Source organism: Nilaparvata lugens, chromosome 4 (assembly GCF_014356525.2).
Source record: "Nilaparvata lugens isolate BPH chromosome 4, ASM1435652v1, whole genome shotgun sequence".
NCBI classification, from domain to species: Eukaryota; Metazoa; Arthropoda; class Insecta; order Hemiptera; family Delphacidae; genus Nilaparvata; species Nilaparvata lugens.
In genome coordinates this window covers 16,881,785-16,902,813 of record NC_052507.1, presented here as the reverse complement: position 1 = coordinate 16,902,813, position 21,029 = coordinate 16,881,785, and the positions used below count along the sequence as shown (strand labels likewise).

The 21,029-nt window shown below is 33.7% G+C and overlaps 1 protein-coding gene across 4 annotated transcripts in view; it reads left to right on the top strand.

Annotated features, from left to right (window-relative positions):
• LOC111048211 (atrial natriuretic peptide receptor 1) overlaps positions 1-21,029 on the top strand; it is a 448,703-nt gene that overhangs the window by 99,969 nt on the left and 327,705 nt on the right. For 2 of the 4 annotated variants that reach the window (XM_039426768.1, XM_039426766.1), the window contains exon 1: positions 8,045-8,251. The exons of 1 other annotated variant lie outside the window; for it this stretch is intronic. The gene's annotated coding sequence lies outside the window, so the exon portion shown is untranslated. Of the gene's footprint in view, positions 1-8,043; positions 8,252-21,029 lie in introns of those variants that run through there. One more of the 4 variants, XM_039426764.1, reaches the window with a different exon arrangement.

Here is a 21,029-nt window from a genome sequence, read left to right as displayed (position 1 = left end):
GACTCTTCCAAGAAATAATATGATCAATTTGATAGTTCAATGTGAAGTTGGGGCCATATGCAGCATCTACATTAAACGCTACACCACGTTTACTTGTAGATATGGTTGAATTTATCATAAAGTGTTTTATATGGAGTTCAACGAACAGTTGACATTTCTCTGTTCAAACCGAGTATCTGCATACGGGCCTTATCATGATATTGTACCAATGTAGACTGTTTTTGTGTCAAAATATTCCGGGGAGCATTGAATAAAACGATAAAATATTTCCACTGTAGATGGGGAGGATGAGGATATTCACTACTGATTTTGTAAATTATTAAAATATTTTTGATCTGTTTATCTTGAATGATAAATAGCTACATCAATCCAGTGTGCATCAGAGAGAAAAATGTGATTATGAAAATTAATTTCTGTTACAGGTAAGTTATTATCGTTCCAAGAGCTGGAAGGAGAGAGGTGAGTGAGACTGCTCTATTGAGATTAATTTTATTGTGATTCCGTTATATCCAACACTTTCATTGTTTAATAATATAATAGATCCTTCACATGATTCTGCGTTATTCCATAATGAAATGAAATTGTTTATTATTGAGATTAGCCGCAATCATTCTGATTCAATTTCACAACAAAATTCCACGTACAGTGATTCAAACATAATAATTGGTAATTTGGTCAGGGCAACGGATTGAGTCTTTCTTACATTTTAACGTTTTCATCAGTTTGATTCTTCCGTTCATAATATCCAGAAATGAATGTTGTTAGCTGGAGAATTGTAAGCATTGTTCTTATCATAGTAATGAATGATATTGTTTCAATTGATCAACTATAAAAATAATCCAGTTCATATGCTATAAAGTTATTTGATATAGGAGAGTGTTCAATCTGTTAAACTTTACGATCCAATAATAGAACTTTCAAACACATGCAGCATGTGATATTGAATGTGAGGCTGCATTGTACATGTAGAATGCATTAGGTTATCATGTTTTGGAATAACACAAGGAATTCATGTGCATTATCAATTTATTTGTACAATTCTTTGTACAAGCTTCTCAATTGTCTATGAATATTGTAGTTAGCATTTATCAGGTATACGTTCATGTACCTGATATTCAACGTTGTGTAGCAGAATTCAAATATACACGTGTCATACTGTATGCATTTTACAATAACCTCATATGCATTAAGAGTCTGTGAACTCTAGTACTTAATATTCGTGCCTACACAAGTTTTGCATTGATCGTTGAATAAAGCGATACCAAAATAGATCGATACATGTCTGGATAGAAAAAGTGCATAAGCATTGAATTGCTCGATACAAAAATAGATCGATAAACGTCTGAAGGAGAACCAACAGCATAAAATTCAGTCGATAAAGAAGATACAACAAGACAGTTTGAAGTGGATGGTGGGCTTAATCTGAATAGTAACACTGTCACAACCATTTTTGCGGCGGCAGAGAACAAACACATCGACTTGCAAATAATTGCGAATAAGAGATCAAATGTCAACCGAAGGAGAGCGACTCGTGTCACAGATCCAATTGACTTGGAAATCAGATGGACTCTGAGAGGGATGCGGCTTGTACGATAGATAGCTCATAGTAAAGCTAGTCGAATCAATGGAACGAGAGAGCAAGAGAGTTCAGCTAACTATATTAACATTATTTTCATCATACTCGTTTAATATCGTGAATGTTTTCACGATTGAAGTTGGTAAATAAATGTGCCAACACCTTAATCCGAATCCAAAACAGCTTATTTTATCTTATGGTACGAATATTATTTTATAATGAGATTTGAGAAATCAAGTATTTTTCTAAATAAATGTGCCAACACCTTAATCCGAATCCAAAACAGCTTATTTTATCTTATGGTACGAATATTATTTTATAATGAGATTTGAGAAATCAAGTATTTTTCTTGGACTAGTTTCTTAGTTCTTCATTTCGTTTCCTTTATTTTGATGCCTTTCACCAAACGATTAGCCTATCCATTACTCATTTCATATGTATTGGAAAGTGGAACTCTATAAATACCTATATAAGTACAATATAGAAAATATATATAAGTAAAAATATATCTCAGTACTCTTTAGAAAAATTTGGCACAACATGTTTTGGACATTAAAGTCATTCTCAAGTCTTGAAACATGTTGTAACAAAATAATTTGAAAGGGTTGAGATTTGAGATTTGTATTTGTATTTCTTTTCTATTAGAAGTAGCCTTGAAGAAAAATGACCTGTATACGTATTTATACCTCTATAAATACCTATGGAAACTGACAGTGTACTTTCCAAATCACGTTTAACTAAATATAATTTTAATGATCTCTTGTTGATCACAAGATCAAATTCAATAGGCAACAGGCATCATTTCATGAAATATATTTGAAAACCAATGTGGATACAGTGAAAATTCTGAAATTCAGTTGAAGTTCTCATTCCCAAAATAGTTGATAACAGAATAGGAGAGGAGAAAAAGCGTGATTAAGTGAATAACTAAATTACCGGTAATGGAATGATGAATGGGAAAGAAAGAGAAAATTTTTCAAGTCATTCAGCTATGTGTAAGAGAGTACTGAGTGAGAGAAGGAGTTTGAAAAATTGTTTCAACTGTTCTGAAGCATGTTTAGGTAACAAGCGTTTCTCACTAATGAGAGCGCAGTCGAAGAGACAAACTGCATTAAAGAATTTGCTCCCATTGTCGACCCTTGAGCTGTTTTTCCAAGCGACATCATTTGGGGGAAATGAGAAAACATCCAATATTCTTCTCTTAACATAACCTTCATGAATGAGTAGTATTTTAGTACCACAATGCGAACCCATATAAACCCATTATGTCTTCCAATATCTTTGTCGAAAAGCATGTCCAATTGTTGGGAAAATTGGAAAAAATAGAAGATTCAAAGTAGGCAAGACTACAACTTGAATGGAGCATATTATCAGAAAAGGGAGCTTCATCCTTCTCTACAGCACAGCATACCAGAAATCCAGCAACGTCAATCCTAAACTCCTCCTCCAGTATATCATTTCCGCTGGAAGAAGTTTTTGAGAAGTTAATGTGTCCACACACCACTTTTCTGACCCATACGTCATGACCGGCTCAATCATTGAATCATTGCCAGATATATATTTTTTGTTCTCATTCCAAAGGATTTCCTACTATTACTCTAATAATATTGTATAACAGTCATTTTTGACAATTTATTTAGTTTAACGTACAATTCCAATTTCTTGTTTACAATTCTTGTTTCGTAGAATTTGTAATTTTTTCATAGTTGTAGAAGAAATATGAATTTGTAGTAAAGCAATCGATTCAATTAAACATTGATTCCCAATTTTTTTTGGAAATTGAGACCATCAACAAATGATAAGTTCCGATGTGCTCCAGAGTTATAGAAGAAATAGACCGTCACAGCACAAAAATATGTTGATCCCTCACATAAGTTTTCCATGCAAACAATGTGCCCAAAAGTTTCTGCGTATGATAGTGAAAACCTGCGAAATATCAGAAAACATTGCAATGGCGTGTATCTTATAAAGTGAAGACGGAAAATCTCCGTTGGAGAGGATCGATGGGATGGATCCCATTGTTGCCATGTCTGCAGGCATCGTCTTTTCGAGAAAACAGACTTTTCTTTAGCTTTCGCATTTTCTTTTGGCACTACTTTCGTAGCTCGGCATTCACTTTTCCAATAGTTGGGAGGGAGTTGGTGGTTGGATGATGCAGCAAGTAAAGTTCTCCGAGGCGGAGTTGTTCGTCTCGGAAATGGCTTCTACAATGCATGTCTTCTCAGTTCCCATTCACTCGCGTCCCTATTGGATGCACTATTCTGGAGAGATAGACGCCGAAATTGGAATCGGAAGGGTTTGTCGTGTCAGTTTGAATGGAACCGCGATAATTACAAAAACATGTATTGGAACAATGAGACTGTATTGTTACGTATTCAGCTAATTCCCATCAAGGAGACTAAATTCACTAGAAGACTAGATTGAGTGTGAGATTTCCAAGTAGTAGCATACAGTAAAGAAATATTATAATAAATATAATTAAAAGAAAAATACTTATAATGAATATGACAAATAATATATATAATAAAATATATTATAATAAATATTAAAGTGAAGACAGATTATTTCTGTCATCTCTGGTAGTGGTATTTTTAATAGCGTATTTCTAATGTACTATTTGATAGTGTTAATCTATTATTTTCATTCTTCAAATTTCCTTCGGCTATTTAGATTTTCGGTCATCATTTGCAGTAGCAGAAGTCCGTAGTTCCATTTATTTATTTATACATTGATTCATACAATACAATTCTCAGCCATGAATGATTGGGAAAGGAACAACAGGCTTAAAGCCCAAAACTGTTCCTTTCCCAAATTTAGATATAGAAATTGTCCAAAAACAGGCTATATAACTTTCATTGGATATTTGATGTAATTATTATAAAGTAATATTAGTAATAAAATTTGTATATTGCATTTATTTCCATATTAATGAGTTATTTTCATGAATATAAGTAGTATTGAGAGCAAATTTATCACACATGTAGGCTACAACTCACTCTATAGTACTCAAATCAATGCGTTCATGTTTCACTTGGAATGTGGACTTGATTTATTGTAACTCTGTTGAAGCTACAACTTCTGTTTCAAAGAAAATATTTGAACAATCTCACTTTATTAGTTGATAAATGTGGAATGCGTTTCGCTCTTGAGGAGCTTCATTAGCCTCTTTCCATCAACCTGACTCTTCACATATTTAATATTATAATTTTGTAAAAAGTAATCTTATTTTGATTATATTCTTAAAATGTACTTTTTGTTATTCATGTTTGCGAGTAAACAAATCAATAAATAAAATGAATTCAATATTCATAGACGGCAATCAATCTAAGTGCAGGATGCACCACAGTTCATAACCTGAATCTCTATAATCACAATTTGAAATATGGCTGTACCTTGGTTTTCCGATTAAAAGGTTTTAGTGAAGCATATTATCAAGTATTAATAGAGCAGATCGTTATAGGTTAATTGAAATAATATTGAAGTACCATATATCATGGAAAAGCTCGTAACAAACCACCAATCATAAAAATTTATTGGAACATATTCAAAACATCATGGAGATCATTCAATTATGAAACAATTTTGAATCATTTTGATTAAAAGGATCACAAGTCCACATGGATATGAACTCCATGGTGAGAGAAGCATTACTCGAACTAATCAAACTTGAAGTGCGGTTTAATTTTGTAGAGTTGTAGAAAATGTTGTGTGTTGAACTTCTCTGTCAGTATCAAATTATCATTCTCGGTTTGAAATAATTGGTATTACTTCAAAAATAATTACTGAACTTTATGGAGATGAAACTCCTGCTAATAAATATTATGTATTTTTCTGATGTTATCAGCAATCTCACCATCTGTGTTCTATCATAAAAAGGTCGCAGTTCAAAAATAGTGGGAGAATGATTGCTACAAACGATTTCCCCTCGACATTCATGCTTGGATTGTTTGCAAGTTTTGGAGGAATAAGTTATGGTTATGGTGTAGATCATGCCATTATTTAAGCTCAAGCAGGGGAAAGTGTCAAATATAAAACGCTGGAAATATAGGCAGCGGAAGCTTAGCAGCGACTTTGTCCCTTTCGGTTATTTGTCTAGCTGGTGCAGCCTGCGTCGCCATGACGGATTTATAGACGAGTGTTTCGGCAATTCTTCCTATTTATAATCTGATATTTCCATAAAATAGAACAGTGGAAACAGCTCCAAGTGTCTGCAGTAGCTTGAGATAAAACGCATTGAAGAACTGTGTTTCCTTGTATTTTCCATTGTATTTCTTTCACAAGAGCTCTTCAAATTAAAAATGTAATTTCAATTGTTTGAGTAGTGAAATCTACGATTCACCATGGAGCTCGTATTATGAATGTTCGATTGAGTTGTTCAAGCTTCCCGAATACTTTCTGTACGGTATTGGAAAATCGAGAATTATTCATTGTTGTAAAATGGATCAACTAGTAAGCCCCCAGACTCAAAATCGCTATCATAAAATATCAAGATATTGACGTCTTAGTTCTGTTTGTACAGTGTCATTTTGAACTGAATTTCATTTTTGAAGGGATTAACTCCATATCAGGTACCGTTTGTTATAATGTAGTTCATTTTGAATTTTTGCCATCAGATGATTAAATGCAGTTGACTGTGCAAACGGCCCTTATTTTTAGCTCAGTAAATTCTGGTCTTGTACACCAGTGACCAAAATTCAACTTCCCTGTTAAAAAATCACCTTTTTTGGTAACTACAATGTGTCTTATACTGCCAATTAAATCAAAATTGATCACACTATTCCTGCTGAGGAAGATATTCATTCGAATTTTAGGCTTTTGCTGTGAAGAGTTAACTTTATGAGAGAGAATGTCGTTTTTGGTGGGTTCTGAACCATTGTTTTGAAGCTCCCAGGCTTGTGGTTCGGTAATAAGCTAGATTATGGTGATACATTAATGAACCTGTGTTTAATCACCTGTAATGTGTTTATTCATTCATTACAACAGGTTCATTCATCTCTTATGCTCAGAACACGATGAACCATCGTGATTTTTTTTTGAAATTCAGAGGAGTGAACACTCTATGTCAAGCAACAATAGACAACATAGTTTTGTTGTGTCACTATTTGTGAAACTGTAATAAATTCATTCAACTGACAACATTTTTTTAATCTACGCCGATTATTTCCGGTCACTATGTCACAATGCGGTAAGCGACAGAAATAGCAGCAAAACGTTAAGTACGTTGAGCATTGGAGGTATTACCCATCGTAAAGCCGGCGATATGAGTTCAACAAGAAATGCGACATTTTATGAGCGTCGTCGTCTTCCGACTAATACCTTTTTAATGCCTCGTCTCCGGGTTCACCAGTCAGCTGAAATACTCTGTATCTTGATGCACTGGAAGAGGAGCAGCTTCTCATTTCCTGTGGGTCACCCATTCCTCCTCCGCTCTGAGAAGAAGATTCTTCCCAGAATATTTTCATCCCACTCTAAACATACCTCCAAAAATAAGTTTCAACAGCAAGATCACATGTTGGTGACACTGTACTTAGCTGAAGAGTTCATCACATATTATCGGAAAATATGTAGGTGGAGTCGTGGGAATAATATTCACTAATTTTATAGTACATACTTGATCTTCATTGTGAAGCTTGACTCCTGAATTTATACAAAATCACTTATCCACTGTACTTAGCTGTGAAGAGTACATCTAATATGATCGGAAAATATGTAGGTGGAGTCTTGGGAGAATATTCAGTAATTTCAAATAACATATTTGATCTCCATGATCTTATTCAGAAGCTTTGGAATGATACTCATATATGCCAATTGTCATATCTCAGAAGATTTAAGTGTACCGAGGATTCAAATTCCCCAATTTTACTAGTAATTGGATATTATAACAGATGCTTATTCTTGAAAATGAATTCGATAAATTGACTTTGCTCTAGAAATCCTTGAACTTCTTTCAAGACAACTACTCTAATTTGCAAAATCCGCCCAGCATGGAAATGTGATAGTGATGAGTGGAAGAGGAAGAAGGGAACTGGACCATTATTTATGCAACGAAAACAGAACGGACAGCAATAAGTTAGAGAAGGAAGGAGGTGAGAAAAGGACAGCATGGGTGATTGAAGAAGAAAGACAGCGCCATTCCTATTATAGAGCCGTAAAAAATGTTCGGAACAGATGTTCGGCTCAGTTGATTTGACAATCAGAGTTTTTTCATTGCCATCGTGATAAATTCCATCTGTGGGAGATTAATTAATAAAAAAAGAGGAAAATTTGAAGAGCTCTGTCAAGCAGAATGCGCCCCTTAATAATTCGCGCATACTTCCATCTCCAAATGGTTGTAATTAGTCGTAGCGGTCCGGTGAACTCAGTGCATGTGTAGTGGGTCTCCTTGACCATGCTTGCGCATGCGCCATAGGTCCTGGTGACGTCACCAACTTAGCTGACGGCGGTAGAACGCGCAAACTGATAACTGAGCCCCGCTCAGTTCTTTGCGCGCCGTGTTGCTGCTAGCTTATCGGCCTGTAGTCGATCAACCTATTTGACGCGTGTGATGCAAATTTAGAAAAAAAAACATTGTTACAAGTTTCTAGTGAACTGGACATCGTTGAGAGTATTTGTTAGTTTTTCAGGCCCCGGACAGTTTTCTAAAAAAAACTATCCTTGCAAAGAAGATAACAAATTGTAAGTAAAGCAAAGAAACTTATACAGTACTAGAAGTTCACTTTCAATTTTAATTGATCGAATAGAGATGAATTGCAAATTCTATATACATTTCACAGGGAATCATTATTTAAGAAATTATGACGTATCGATTTTATTGTTATGGAATGACTACATAATATATCTGGAAGTAATCATACTTATAATTCATTCATCAATGTATATTTATCTGGCTCTTAGTTGTAATAAAACTTATTATTGATTATGAAGCTTTAATTCCATCACCTCAAGACTTGAGATTTTTAAGAAGAAAAGACGAGCATTATCTATTTAAAAAATATAAATAATATTTCTTTGGCTCTTTTGAAGAGATAAGAACTTTTCCTCAAAGTTCCAAGTGACTTGTAGATCAAGTAACTGTGAGAGTCTCTTCCCAGAGAGTACCATCAAAAACTGCACTGAACGCCTGGATACGCTGAATTATTATATAAAATTTGAATAATATTGTTATGAAATTATACAATTCAATGTTATAATGAGTAAGGCTCTACAAAATTTTAATTTTTGTGGAAAATTGTCTATGAATTTTCTCCTGTTAAACGTTGGAAATGTTATTTTCGTAAATGATTCTAGATTTAAAATTCAAAAGTATTTGAAAGTGAACTTTATCCTAAATTTCACCCTATATGGCTTGCCTGGCATGTGAGATTTGATTTTAATTTGCTATTTATTCGTTTAATAACCACACTTCAAACGATAATTCAAATTTATTGATATTAAGAGTGCAAAATGCATGTTCATGATGGACTGAATAAGACTTTACCAATTAAAATTTGATATACTGAAGCCTTGAGGAACTGAAAAATCGACTTACTGAAAACTTGACGAAATGAGAACTTGGCGTACTGAAATACGAAATGAAAGCCTGTCATAGGCTTCTAATAACATGACAAACTGAAAACTCTATGTATTGGGACGAATGGAGACTCTTCAAGACTAAACATATTGGATATAACCGATAATAAGAATTATTATACAATGAGATTTATTGCATGCAGCACGTGTTTCGTTATATTCATCGTTATTTACTTTCAATGACAAACTTGGAAATAGTGATGGTTTTAATGTTCAATTTTCATTTTAAATTATTATTATGCCCAAGCTAAGACTACATAATATACAGTATCTACTATTGCCAATGTATCATATGTTTTAGAACGATATTTTTCCCATCAAATACATTTTTTAAGCTAACTGGAGAATCCAATCATGTTTCAAATCAACCATGGAATGGGAATGTAGTTAAATACAGTTGATTAGCGAAATTCTGTCGAGAGGCACCCATGAGTTGTGGTTCTGAAGATAAATCTTGGATGCTTTGACCATGCAAATCATATCTTCCAATTGGGATCCGAAGTATTAAATTCGTTGAATAATAAATTGAAATTCATGATAAATCACCCAAAAATATTGATTATCATACTCCACCTCTCATACTCTCAAAAATCATCAATGAAAGACTTTCTTAGAATATCATAACTTTCTTCTTTCAAGCAAATCTCCGTTTTGAGATACTTGATAATTTCTAACAATCTTTCTGCGAAAAACATTATAATTCTCGTAGAATGGAACTGGAAAGCTCGCTTCTCAATACATGAAGAACATGAATTACAAGATTTTTGTCAACATTTTCGAATTCCGTTCGGTTCGCATGCAAACTGCTGAGAGACAAAACTTTGTAGGAACAATAATCTTCCTGCTATTGCATGGTTTTCAAACATTTTGGTATGAGGCGAGTTCAAGATCAATAGTATTGAAACGACTCTTATTAGTTAACTAGTAAACCAGATTTTATTAAGTGGCTAATTCAGATTAATCTAAGCCAAATTATTGAATTTTCCTGAATTGATTTTACTCACATTTCATTCGTACAAATTGATTCTTCTGGCTTATATTATACTGTATATCACAATGATAACCTGCATATAACGAAATTATTCCTGGAAAGTGAAAGTTTTTCAAACTTATTGAAAATAATCATTCTCAGATTAATCCGAGAGAATTCAATATATATCATTGAAGTTCATGATCAGTCTGATTCGAAGGAATTATAGAATAAACAATGGTTTTTTTCTCCATTTATTTCGTTGGAAGCAGAAACAACAAAAAACTCATCAAGAGAAAAATGAGAAAAGTGGGATTCTTTAATTCACTCACTTCCTTTTCTTTGCGGAAAGGTGCGATTAGAGAACTTTTCCAATTACAAACTGGAGTTGGCTATCCCTTTCATCTACTAGGAGACCGAAACCGATGTCGTTTTCACCAAATTAGTCTCTCTGAAACTAATTCCAAAGTTGAATTCTGACGTGAGAATACTAAAAAAAAAAAATTCTCCAGATGATTAATGTTGGGTAATCTCATTAGATTATGAGAGTCATTAAAATTTTGGAATATTATTCCAAAGAGTCTCACTGAGCTGTTCTCATCATTATATGAATATTCATGCAGAACATAATATAATGACATAAGATCCCATTAATAAGACAATAAACTATCCCAATTTCATCTTAGTCAAGCAACGACTATTCAAATTTAAAAGCATGCTAGAATTTAGAAAAAATTAATTGATGAGCTATGCTCATGTCTAATGAATTTGTGGAAGTTCAAATTGATTTTGTAAATCTGTTTTGTTGATAATTCTTCTGTGGTTATTGTATAAGAAATCTTGAGGTTGATCAACGACTATAATTAATATAATCTTCATCTCCCTTCATCTTTATGTTCTACGAAAACCCATAAATTGAATCTTTATTAATGAATCTCCCTTATCAGAGAATTGAGTTTGGGAGTAGAGAAAACGCATCCTTGTACGATTCGAAATAAAGGCTGAACAAGCTTTCAACGTTTTGACTACCTGATATGGGCTTTGTTTCAATATTAATAAGCTCGTTATTAGTTAGATTATAGTTCCATCCCTTGTTTCTTGAGATTGTTTTAGTAATATTTTCGAATAATAACAAACCCACCTTGATCGATTTAGCTAATAAACTATAGTAGATTATATTGGTTAATCTACCTGCAGGCTGGATACCAATCTATTATCTCCAATAACTCTTGTTCAGACTAAGTTATGTAAATTCTAGGATTTTTTCTATTGTAGATTACAGACCAATTAGGTCCAACTGTCCATGGACCAATTATGTCATAGATCAATAACAGCTACCATTTTCCCTTCATTGGGTTTTAAATTTTCAAGCTGCTCATTCACCTGCCTTTTAGATTAATTGGTATAGTATCAAATTACTATATATTTTTTTTAAACCTGAAGACGGTGTCAATACTGAAACTAGTTGTTATAATTTATATTTTTTTACTATTATTTCATTACTCAAAAAGGGTACTATAATTCTATTTTATAAATAAAAAATAGGTAGCCCTAAATACATAAATTTTACTAAGTATTGAAATAATTTGTGATAATATTGTATTGTCCCGTTCCTCTGTGATTGTTATATTCTCCTTTACTGCTATAGTTGAAAGCAAGAAAATAGTCCGATGGAAATTGGAACAGATGAGTCCCTCCTCACCCCTCGCGCAACCATAGACGTTGCCAATTCTCAAGTGTATTATAAAAATATTAATTAATTGTCATTTAATTTATAATGAGCTGCGGTTCAACACTTATCTGGCAACGTTGCACTCATCTGTTCCGATTATCATCGGACTATTTTCGTGCGGTTAACTGTAAGAAACTCGTTGAAACATGTTTTGATTATGAAAAACTGCATTTATTAATGAATTCATACATTAATCAGAGAAAAACTGAAAGCAAATAGTCGAGGGTTTCACATTCCTTGAAGATTAAAAGTTTTAAAGTCTTCACAGCTAATATGAAAAGTATTAAGCTGGGTTTACACCAAAATTATTAACATAATGTTAATAACTTAATACTTATAGATTGTATTAGATTGAACGGAACTAGACAAACACATATGTTCATCATGTGTATGATGAGTTATGTTCAATCTAATAGAATCTATAAGGATTAAGTTATTAACATTTTGTTATTGACTTTGGTGTAAACGCAGCTTTACACAGTGTTTTTCAATGCTCATTTTCATATACGCGTGTCTTTATTGTTCTACGGAAACCTACAATACTATTTGTATGGGTTGCATCGTTGCATGTAGGATTTAACTATGCCTCACTCCAAATATAATCTTTCTAGTATTGTGAACATCTTGGCATTCAACAGAAAAGGACATACGTGTGTTTATGACTTCAAATGTTGCTATTATCATAGAAAAGCGTACACATGCACATCCCCATGCTTATTCTATGGTATTATTCTGACCAATATTTGTTATCTAGTCAACCAGCTAACATCCGTTGTTCTATTTCTTTTCGAGGACTCTATCAATTCCCACAACAAGTTTTCTTTTTTTAGAATGAGCATATATGTAGAGTACATGCTTATCTCGAGACGCCTACTGACTTAACATTGATGAATATTTATCGCATGCATTCGTCACTAGTTCTACGACTCACTGAATATTCAATCAGACTGATAGACTGCCAATCGTATCAGTGAGGATTCAGGATTAGGTGAGAATCATGTTGGTCTAATACACTATCTTCACGGAGGCAAAAAACCAGATTTGAATTAGACCGGCGAATAGTAGGTTAATTTATAATGATAGGTTGCCGTACAGCGATCGCCGATAAATTATTTTTGTAATTAATAGCTGGCTGTTACGCAATTCCCACCCAGGAGCTGCAAATAATGAGTGATCTTATTTACATGACAGTAATCCGTGGTACTAGAATACAAAATAATAAAACTGTTTGGCTTCTTCTGATCTCTGAAATCGTTGGTGATATAGGTTTGAAATATAGAATGGAATTCTATTAGCACTAGAAACTTCACCTGATAGAGAATATCATTTAAATTTCATTTCACTTCAGAAAATAATTTGAATATTTTCCTCAATTTGATTCTACTTACCTTTTCTCACAATTAGTGGACGTTTTGTCTCTAAATTAGGTGGGGCGCAGTATCAGTTGGTTGCCAAGACCTCTCCCATTTCCAACTAATTTACTATTTGAAGTAGAATCATGTAGAAATAAACTCCAACACGTAAAACAACAGTGCTCACGCCTTTCAATGAGAATTCTTCAATAAAGTTATGACTCATTCATTAGAGTATTTATACATGGAGCATTTGAAAATATGCTCAGCTAGTCTGCTTGATTCATCATTAGTCATAGTTGTCGATACCTTATAAAACAGGAAACTTTTTCTACAGAGTTCGCAATCATCTTATCAATCGCAGGTTATTTCATTTCAGGGTTTATATTGTGTGAATCTGTGATAGGTACACAGTTTCATACAATTTTTCTTATCTTATAACTTTCAACTACTATTACAAAAAATATTACTTTAGGCCTATGTCTATCATTGGATCATTCCTAGAATTCGTTAAAAATTGACTATATTTAATGTTATATTATGAGTTCATTGAATTTGGATGATAAAGAAGACTATTGTGTTCTATAACTATATCATGAACCACTCCTTTTTATCTGAATCAATTATGTAAACAATGTGAAACAATGTAGGATCTATATTATTGATGTCACTCAATACCTACTTCAATGGACCTCGTATAAAAATGGAAACATAGCATAAATCTTCTCTGTGTAGGTACACAGTTTCTTCAATAAATTTTTCTTATCTTATAATTTTCAACTACTATTACAAAAAATATTTCTTTAGGCCTATGTCAATCAGATCATTCCTGGAATTCTTTAAAAATTGACTATATTTAATTTTATATTATAAGTTCATTGAATTTGGATGATAAAGAAGACTCTTGTGTCCCATTTTATGAACCACTACTTTTTATCTAATTCAATTATCCAACAATGTAGGATCTACATTATTGATGTCACTCAATACCTACTTCAATGAAATACCTATTTCAAACTGAGCATAAGCATAAGCTTATGCCACATGTTGTGAAAACTGTTTCTGTGAATTTTTGTTTATGATCAGTATTTGCAACATTGAACTATGAGTTCTCATTGATAATTCGCTTTAAATTGCAAGTCACATTCGGCTAAAAGTTAGCAACCATTGTAGTAATGAGCCATTTCTATTACACCTCACGTCGAGCTCTATGCAACATGCCAATAATTGAACAGCCGAATCTCAACAGCTTGCTCTCAAAACAGTGCGGCACGGTAATTTTGAATAAATTGCACTTGCTAGTCCCTCTCTTCTTCCTCCTCGCACACTCTCTCATAAGCTCACATCATCACTCTTCCTCTCTCTCTGTTCTCTCTGATGATTTTTACCAGATAGTTAGTTCAGTGCAATCAATTTTGGAGCTATTTTTAGAACTTACAATATTTAGCCTCTGTTGTTATCAGTGAAATCAATGAAATTGTAATGAATCTTCATTTCACGACTGTTTAAGCCTGAAAACTTTGAGCTTCTCAAAATGAGTACATAATTTTTATTCAGTGATTCATAGCAACTATTGTTCTGTAATCATTTGTTGGAATTGCAAATAGAATTTTAGAATGAATTTATAGAGGTTTTTGTTTCTGTGACTAATAGATCCTGCAGCTTCTTAAACTCTTCAATTTTTCAACCGATTCATAATTAGATTCATAATAGATACTAACATAGACCATTCATAAAAAATAATAGAACTACATAATATTACCATCACCTCTTTTTAGGCTTTCTATCTCAGCTCTAAATAGCTTCATTTTTCAGTTTGTGAACAATTTTCTCATCAACTCATTTCAAGTATTTGAAGTTATGAGTACACAACAAGAAATAAGATAAAATGGATAATTCTCCAGTGCAATAAATCTCAATAAACTCAACTCAACATCACCACAATACGTCAATATTATGCCGATTAGGTTAAGCCGTCAAACTCTAGAAATATTAGTGTGAACTGAATAAAATACAGATAGTAACCAAGATTGAATATGGGTTTCTGATTTGGAACGCTCTTGAATGGCTTCTTATCACCTCGATTGGAGTCAACTGTGGTTTGTGCGATCAAAGGCGTGAAAAATCAACACTGACCCAATTTCATCACTTTCACATTATTTGAGACAATATCGACTGTCTCTTGTGCGCAACTGAATAGCCTCAGGGTATTCAGACGACGTGTCTCAAACCTGGTAACAAAATCGAGATTGATGGGATCAAATCCCTCCAATAATTTTCATAATTGGATATGCATGTAAGCAGATTATGTGCAATTTTGCCGTCAAACTTTGAATTGTTCATCGACCGTAAGCACACACTTGCCTAACACTAGGCAGTCGACTAACTTTCCTACAATGTATAATGAAGCTTGACAAACTTACAAATGGTGTTAACTTACTTACTTAATAACCAAACTTGACTTCATTCGATACGTTTTGGAGTGCTGGGTGATGTTCCAAAAGGCGATTCTGCTCAATTACAGTATTACTGTAGAGTACTGTTTATCTACTCCACAAATTTCAATGCTCGTCATTGGAGTCGATCACTGTACCATGGATATCTGTATAACTATCAGGTATCAGCATCGAACCATGTTCATATGAGATGATATACTTGAGATTGTTATCTCTTACAATTATAAGAGGATGAAATAATTGAATAGTTCACCATGTAATTAGAAATTCGAAGTTGAGAGTGTAATCTAGCACTCAGCAAAACTGGTCTATCGCTAGTAGGACCGAGGAGTACTAATTATCCATTACAGTATTAATTTTGACACTAGAATTATACTCCGTACAAAATAACTTTTGACTTGGAGGAATATGCGGCGCAGAGAAATGGAGGGAGATCAGCCAATTACTGTGATGGATAGAGACAAAGGTAGAAGCGTAGTTGCCAATTTGTCGATTAGAGTCAGTCGACTGAAGGCTTTCAGAGAGGAAACTCCGTGAGTTTAACATGAGCGCTTGAATACTCACTTGAAATTAAGCCGGTTCAGAACGGTAACATCACCGCCGTTGTATCCCTACCTCTGTATGCCTTCTCTGCTGCGCATATCCCTACCAAGTCAGAAGTAATTTTGTACGGAGTATAGACTTTAAATAGCTTCAGGGATTTTAAAGTTGGAATTATCCTTTGTTACTCAGGAAATGAATTTTATTCTGTTGATTTTCATTTACCGTTACATTAATTGACAACTCCAAATTCGAGAAAATAACAAATAAAAATTGAGTGAGACCATTGGTGCTTTCTTCCAATGGAGCTAAACCTATCCATGCAAGGGATATTATGTTGTATCCATTCCTCAAGCTTCAAGGAGTGTGAATCAGTACTATTAATATCTTATGAATGAATTCAATTTTGAAAAATATCCTGATAATCCATCAATTGAATCACTACATAATGTCATCATTTATTCATTCGTCAATACATAAACAAATCGTAATATATCATTATGACAGGGCGAGATCAACAGGCGTAACCTAAAACTGTTCTACTCCAAAATTTTATACTGTAAATGGTTAGATTTCTGAAAGATAGGTTATATTCTCACTGCTGAGAATACTCTGATAATCATATATTCATCTGCTATAAATCTAGAAAATTCAAAAAACCAATCGTGGGATTTATTAGCTTGAGATACCCATCTAATAAACATCAATCAATTAGGATAGGCACTTGGACGCAGTTTCCCACTGCGGTGTTTGTAATCCCCTGATTAATAGCTTAATTTTTCAAGAGCCACCCTGCTCCTGATTTTTTCTAAGAGAATATCTGATTTTGAAATCCTATAGACATATGTCATCATGTCACCCAGGATTTAATAATCCGATGAACTAGTAAGTCTTTTCAGCCTATACTCATTAATTTTTTCCAGGTCTTGGACCAAGCCCAATAGCATCCGATCAAGTAGTCTCAATGATTAATTCCCTTTTCCCTTCCTATTCTCAGTTCCATTTCCCTTTATGCTTCCGAATCAACTACTTAATTTCTTGCATGTATAAATGAATCAAATATGAATAAGAATGCTTTGCGTTTTTGTGAAGATGATGTTATGGTGGATATCCATCTTTATGAAATATTATAGGAAACGAAATTACTGTACTTGGAATACTGGGGCGTGTCTAGTCTCGGCCAATGGCAGGTATGCTCAACCTTCATTGGTCATCAGCTAATGGCCAATCGTTGGGCTTCACCCATACTGTATAGCCCGGTGCTCAATGTCTAAGCTTTTAGTTATCTATAGATTGACAGTTTTGTTGAATTAGAAACTAGTATATCAAATAGTTCAAAAACATAATGGATTTGACAATATCAAGTCGTTTCAATTCAATATAACTAGAAATCTTCCATGAATATTTGAGTTCAATGATAACTATATTCAGTAGTGAATTATTCCCAAAAGTCCCTAGTTAAGTGCTATAATCTGATGCTAAAGATGATGATATTGGCATTTATTGAATTGAGGTTGGAATCATTGTAAATATACGTTTCATATTTATTCTAATTGGAAGCATCATTGGCTTCAAACCAACATGGTGATAATTGGTACATCGTGTCCTCATTATATTCTATTTGCTTTGTAAAATAAACATTTGTGAATATATCTGTTTGGAGCATTCAGGAGTAGGTTAGCCATTGATTTCGGACTCTGAAGTAAATATTGGTCGTCTGGTCTGGTATTGACTTAATTTTGGGCATCTGACTGGAGTAATGAAAACAAATTACATTGCTGTCAAATGCTTCATCAATAATTTTCAATTAATTAATGAAGTTTTCACTCGGTTAGAAATAGCAGCTTGTATAAATTTGCATATAATGGATTTGCTTTTGTTGGAAGCATGAAGTTTGATTGAATTTCATTGTTCAAACTTTGCTTCAGTTTTCCGAAATATTCCAACTTATTATAATACCTACTATTTGAATCGATGACGATAATTTAGTAATACAATATGAACTAGTGTCTTTTGTCGTATTATACCATTAACATGAACCATTTTGGTGTAGCATACACTGAGTTAGTGGTTTGAAGGTTAGATCTGTGGTTGTAGCTATATTATATTACTAGCCGTCAGGCTCGCTTCGCTCGCCGTATCCGTCTAGCCAGGGGGCTCCGCCCCCTGGACCCCCGACTGGATCGTCCAAGAATGAGATCAGCAGGCTCGCTTTGCTCGCCTGCATTTTTCGTTTGAGCATTTTTATCATATGTTAGGACGATCTAGTCGGGGGTACAGACTAAACGTCTGGCTAAACGGATATAGTGAGCGAAGCGAGCCTGACGGCTAGTAATATAATATTCCCAGGAATAGCACTGATTGGAGTAGCAGAGCCCAATCAATTTTACCGCGATAAATGCATTTCAATCTTCAACTTGGTGCCAACCTAACAAAGTCAACTCAACTTAATGCCAACCTGACAAAATTATTAATTTAGTTACCAGTTAACAACTGTTTCGAAGAGGTACTCTCTCTAGATTATAGTTCTATATTAACATATGGTATGGACATTTTTCAATTATAATTAAGAGAATAAGAAGAGTATACATGCTAAAAGACGAACTTTAAACCCTTAAAAACAACCCTTAGAGTTAAAATATTGCCAAAAGATTTCTAAGTACGCCTTCAAAGTGCCAACTGAACATGCCTACCAAATTTGAACGTTTTTGGTCCGGTAGATTTTTAGTTCTGCGAGTGAGTCAGTCAGTCAGTGAGTGAGTGCCATTTCGATTTTATATATATATATATATATATATATATATATATATACGATTATGACTCTTTATCACTTAAAATTATCCACTTATATTGAATAAATTGTTTCAAATTTTTTTAGAATGTTGATATTTCACCAGCTAGCAAATTACCAACCACCATATTATTTTTGACTTGCATCAGTTGTGAATCCTGTTCATGTTAACTTGGACATGGATGTTGCTAAATATAGCCTAGTTACTCACTGGTCAGGCACCTAAACAAAGAGAAGATGTTGCCAAGTTTCGGCACTCTCTCACCTGTCAGACTTGTTGAAGTTTTTTGAATGGCCAATTTGTTCTATTCTTCTTCAACTTCCATGTCTTGCATAGTTAATCTTAGATCTCGACGAATGTTTTCTAAAACATTCATCGTCGGCACAGACGTTCAAATAGCAAATCATCCATGCATTTACGATCTCAATGAGTACTTAACAGGAAATTTAACAATTTCAACCACTTGAAGAACAAATCTCGGAACTGACAAGAGTCACGTTATTCTCTAGGTCAGTATAACACAACAGAGGAAAATTTGAGATCAATTCTATACATTATTCATCCATGATAACACGTACTAGTTGAATATGCTATGTGATAAAAAGTCTTTCTATGTCAAGGTTTTAAATAATTCCAAATTAACAAGAACAGTAGAGAAATTCATACTGCGATATTTTTGATAATGTCAAAATCCAGAGATTCATAAACTGAACAAACAAATCGGAACCAACATTCTTGTATTTTATTATAAATTCATCAATATTATTGATTAAGAGCCTACAACGCATGTTATTGACTGACGCATAACGCATTTGGGCTGAATTTTTTCAAAAAGTTACAACCTGAAGTAATGTGACGTACCCGTGAAGAAATAATTTTTATTCGTTCAGCGGATAAATTATTGGAATTTTAGTGTTTGTATCAATGGCAAAGATAATAATTTCATAATGGGGGCCGTGTTTGTTTCAAATATATGATTCCAAGCAACAATAAATCCATGAGACCAACCTCCGTATTTCATTTTTTCTGTGAAAAATTTAAATATTCAATCTCTCTGCAAGATTCTGTGCACACAGAGGACCAGGGAATGCACTACAATAAAAAATATCCCTAACTTAATCATAGACTTGGTATATGAGTGTTATTTGTAGGCAATTATAATCCTAGAGTTTTGGAATAATATATGCACACATTTCTTTCAATTTATTGCTTTTGCCTGAAAAATTACTTAGTAGTAAAATGAATCATCTGAGACTTCTAAAACGCTGCCTTGTTTCTTTGGTTCTACACACAGATCATCTTGAATCACACAAAATTAACAAACTATTTATGATTTCTGCCAGTTTTAATTATTAGTTGGAATTGGATAAAAAAATAAATGATGCTTGTTGTGTTTGGCTCCTGCTTCAGTCCCGTACATTTCTCGTTCTATTTGTCAGCCACTCAATTTTCTGCCAGCTTGTAAAATAAGATGACGAAAAGCACTCAGAGGTGTAAAAAGCGAGTTTCCGGTTGCAGATTTTGCATTCGGCCAAACCAATAGTGGTCGCTACCAGTATTTTTGCTTCTTAACAGCTTATATACGATTATATCTTTTGGTCGGGCTCCAACTCTCATTCAGATCTTTATAAATATCACAACACAGGAAATTTATAGTGGGCTCCGGCAGTAGGTGACAATGTCTCCTTGATTTATTGCGTACGATATTTGCCAGTTCTACTAGCGCATAGTTTAATGCAAATATCATCGATAATGTAGACACACGCACTCACAATCCCCTGCATGGGCGATGATATCTTTGTTGGAAATTATACATGTTTCATTTGAGTAATGGATTCATCTAGTATGTATCTGGTCATATGGGATTAAGAGTTCAGATTAGTTGAGAATCTGTTCATGCAGCTATGTGTACTAAATACATCGTAGTAGAGAGTCTTGAAGACATTTATCTCAATTAATAACGGATCTTGTTGAAAACAACGAACGTAGTCCTTGTGGAATTCCTGGTTTAACTATGAATTGATAACCAGTAAGAACATCAA